The sequence below is a fragment of the Nerophis ophidion genome, linkage group LG09 (assembly GCF_033978795.1).
Source record: "Nerophis ophidion isolate RoL-2023_Sa linkage group LG09, RoL_Noph_v1.0, whole genome shotgun sequence".
In the NCBI taxonomy this organism is placed as follows: domain Eukaryota; kingdom Metazoa; phylum Chordata; class Actinopteri; order Syngnathiformes; family Syngnathidae; genus Nerophis; species Nerophis ophidion.
Genome location: NC_084619.1, coordinates 46,374,868 through 46,379,401, shown reverse-complemented (window position 1 = coordinate 46,379,401; position 4,534 = coordinate 46,374,868). Strand labels below are relative to the sequence as shown.

At 38.9% G+C, this 4,534-nt stretch overlaps 1 long non-coding RNA gene across 1 annotated transcript; it reads left to right on the top strand.

The window, feature by feature from the left end:
• The first annotated feature begins 1,150 nt into the window (after positions 1 to 1,150).
• LOC133558825 (uncharacterized) lies at positions 1,151 to 2,140 on the top strand. Its single transcript, XR_009808021.1, has 4 exons — positions 1,151 to 1,187; positions 1,272 to 1,337; positions 1,548 to 1,636; positions 2,027 to 2,140. It is a non-coding gene; the product is annotated as an uncharacterized LOC133558825 (long non-coding RNA).
• The last annotated feature ends 2,394 nt before the right edge of the window (positions 2,141 to 4,534 follow it).

Below are 4,534 nucleotides of genomic sequence, written 5' to 3'. Positions count from 1 at the left end.
CACCTCAGACACCCGCTGACAAGACACGCCGCCCCACCGTCATTTGTCCAAAGACACCCGCCCCACCGTCATTTGTCTCAAGACACACCGCCCCACTGTAATTTGTCTAGCCAAATCCACCAGAAAAGCTCCTCCACCTCCACCAGCCTCCCCACCTCCACCAGTCTCCTCACCTCCAACTCCACTAGCCTCCTCACTTCCAGCTGCACCAGCCTCCTCACCTCCAGCTGCACCAGCCTCCTCACCTCCTCCTCCACCAGCCTCCTCACCTCCAGCTGCACCAGCCTCCTCACCTCCACCTCCACCAGCCTCCTCACCTCCACCTGCACCAGCCTCCTCACCTCCAGCTGCACCAGCCTCCTCACCTCCAGCTGCTTGTTTTGGAGAGGTAGCGGAAACAACTCCACAATACAAAAAAACTCCAATTCAAATATGTACGTTTTTTTTCATTCTGTGCTTATTACTCAATTGGAAAAAAAGTTATGAGCGTAAAGCTTGTTACTCCTTTGTTGCATACATGCAAAATGAACACAACTCGTAATTTTCAGAAAAGGAAATCGTAACATTTTTAAGAATTGTGGTGGAAATGGAAAATATGTTTTTTAAAAGGGGTTTTATGTTCTAATAAAAGGTTAATACATCATGTTTCATGGTTTGATATTGTTCATCTTCTGCAGATGTGAAAGAGGCATTTCTAGGGAAGAAGGCCCATGTCCTTCTTTCAAAGATTGGAAATTATAATTTGTATTATTGGGACATCGAGAAAGTTGGTCCCAACCAGGAGCTTGAGAGTGAGGTATTATGCTGTCATTTTTGTCTGATGCCTTTACATCACTTCACATACAGTATGTGCATTTCTGGACTCTACACATTCTAATTAAGATTTTTATCTATTAATAAAGTTAATAATACATAAATTGCAATTTGGTGACCGGCAAAATTAGTTGATACCTGATCCTCCATACTGAATATATGTAGCATTTACACACGGTCAGTCAACATATGGAACTGCATGTCTCATGCACAATGAATTTATGAATTTATTTTTTCATCTTTCATAAGTAATCAATGCCTACCTCACCTTTCTTGTGAGGAAATATAATAAAAGAAGTCAAGAAAAGGGTGGTGTCATCGACAGTTTTTGCATGACGGCAATTTGGCAAGGGAAACAACAAAGACTCCGAAAAGTATGTATGTAGGGGACTGTTATGCACATGGAATTTGTTTCTTTGATTATGCAATACATTTTCATTAGTTCCTCTTATTTACAGCTCGATCCAATGGCATTCTCCATCCTTTTGGGAATAATTAATGAACAAAACCACTGGATGTTGACGGTGAGATGAGAAGTACTGAGCAAATCTTGCTTCTATAAGATCATTATTAGTGGTTTTGAAGGCCCTATATACTTTCAAGGGTTGAACTCCCTTTCAAATGCCAATTCTGAAGTTGAAAATTTTTCATGTACCCTTTCAATCTTACACATCAATCTGTCCAATAGTAGGTTTGTGCCTCACTTATCTTGTTTCCATGTTAAAAATACAAAGGTCATCTACCCACACGAGAAGAGATGCCTTTTTTTGGATCCATTGGGGGAATCACAAAGGAACATCAAGAGATGCCTGGGGTCAACAAGGTATTTTTTTCCATTAAAGGATGATGTCTGATACATAGTACTTGCACTATAACGTCAGACAAAAGGCAGCTCTAAGAGCTGCTAAATGATTGATTGATACTTTTATTGGTCAATTGTACGGGGTATGTAACATATTTCGTACAATTGACCACTAAATGGTAACACCCGAATAAGTTTTTCAACTTGTTTAAGTCGGGGTCCATGTTAACCACCCACACTGGTTTGATTGTAACTTAGATATTGGGTTTCACTATGTAAAGTGCTTTGCGTCACTAGAGAAAAAGCGCTATATAAATATAATTCATTTCACAAATATAATTCACTTAATCAATTCATGACAATGGTGCAATAGTTTAATAGTTGTTTACAAATAATATTTCTATCACTAAGGGCCTTTATGCGAAAGAAAGGCTGCAACATGACAAGGTGGGCATGCAGCACCCTGGCCCATGCACGCCAGCAAGATGGCACATCATCTGGTGTCCTGGCCTTAAAAGTAAGTGTACTGTACACTACTGAAACAATGTTGACAACCTCAAGGTCATTACCTTTTTTCATAAGAGAAATCCATGACTTGGTTTCTTACATGTTTGTGATATGTACCTTTAAGTAGCCCAAAAATTATATATATAAACTTGAGGTGCACCACCAAAAATGGAGTGATGGTTTAATAACTTATAAACGCATGCTTACCTTAGCCAAAGCTGAATATTACTCAAATCTCATCCACCATAATAAAAACGATCCTAAATTTTTGTTTAGTACGGTAGCATCGCTAACCCAACAGAGACCCCTTCCAGTAGCTCCACTCTGATGACTAGCTGATGACTTTATGCAATTCTTTCATAAGAAAATTGAAGTCATTAGAAAGGAGATTAAAGACAATGCGTCCCAGCTACAACTGGGTTCTATTAACACAGATACGACTGTATATACGGTGGATACTGCCCTCCAAAATATTTTCTCTCGAGTCGGGATCCAGGATGGACCGTTCGGCTGTGTATCGGCTGGGGGGGGGGGGGGGGGGGGGGGGGGGGGGTTGCCCATATATGTGGTCCTCTCAAAGGTTCTCATAATCGTCATTGTCACCGACGTCCCACTGGGTGTGAGTTTTCCTTGCCCTTATGTGGGCCCTACCGAGGATGTCGTAGTGGTTTGTGTTGTGGTTTGTGCAGCCCTTTGAGACACTAGTGATTTAGGGCTATATAAATGAACATTGATTGATTGATGTTAACAATTATAACCTGCGTATATTCATAAGTTTCTCAAAGTAAAAACATGGATCTTAGCATTTTGCTAATTTATGTATTCATCATAAGATGCTTCAATAAATCAATCAATGTTTATTTATATAGCCCCAAATCACAAATGTCTCAAAGGACTGTACAAACCACTACGACTACGACATCCTCGGAAGAACCCACATAAGGGCAAGGAAAACTCACACCCAGTGGGACGCCAGTGACAATAATGACTATGAGAACCTTGGAGAGGACCACATATGTGGGCAACCCCCCCCCAGAGGACCGAAAGCAATGGATGTCGAGCGGGTCTAACATGATACTGTGAGAGTTCAATCCATAGTGGATCCAACACAGCCGCGAAACTTCAGTTCAAAGCGATGCTTATACCCTAACCTATGTTGTTTTTAGAGGAAATATTGAAAGGGCAGCAAATAAACATCAAGACGAATCCTACGGCCTTTAACAAGATGAGGCTTGATATTGCCACTGTCCTCCTCCGAGAAACAGGTGCATTTTATTTTTAACAGATCAATATTAATTACTTCATGTTTGAGCTGTTTTAAACCTATGCAATTCAGTTGAAATTACAGGGAAGGCGGTAAATCATTAAAATGAGGTTTTGCCACTAACATTCTTAAACCATAAAAAATATTGATGGCACAGATTACCTGTGCCCTGCATGTGTATGATGATTGTCTTTGTGTTCACTTCATTTGACGTTTGACTTTGTGTGACTTTCTGTTCACTTCATTTGTGTGACTTTGTGTTCACTTCATTTGACGTTTGACTTTGAATATTTTATATATAAATTATTTAACTATGTGTGGATTTTGTTAGACTTAAACTTGGACAAACTTTAATGATCCACAAGGGAAATTGTTATTTGTTTGTATCAAAAAAAATTGCATTATACCTTGTTTGATAAGAAATTATATTTCTTCTCCTCTTATCTGAAAAAACCTATTTAAACTCAAGACTGGTTTCAGATTATATTATGGTAATACGATGTATTTATTATGTTTATAATATACATATATATATATATATATATATATATAAATAAATCACTTAGATTTATATCGCGCTTTTATAAACACTCAAAGCGCTCACAGAGAAGTGGGACCCAACATTCATTCACACCTGGTGGTGGTAAGCTACATCAGTAGCCACAGCTGCCCTGGGGTAGACTGACGGAAGTGTGGCTGCCAATTTGCACCTACGGCCTCTCCGACCACCACCAATCATTCATTCATCATTCATTCACCAGTGTGAGCGGCACCGGGGGCAAGGGTGAAGTGTCCTGCCCAAGGCAGTGATTTTTTTTGGAAGTCAATAGGTGGGAAGCGAACCTGCAACTCTCAGGTTTCTGGCCGGCCGCTCTACCCACTACGACATGCCGCGCCTATATATATATATATATATATATATATATATATATATATATATATATATATATATATATATATATACATATATATATATATATATATATGTATACACATATATATATATATGTGTATATATACCACGATGTGTGTGTGTGTGTGTGTGTGTGTAATATATATATATATGTATATATATATATATATATATATATACTGTATATTACCAAATAAACGCCTCTTCCTAATAATAGCCCGTGTATAGCGATACA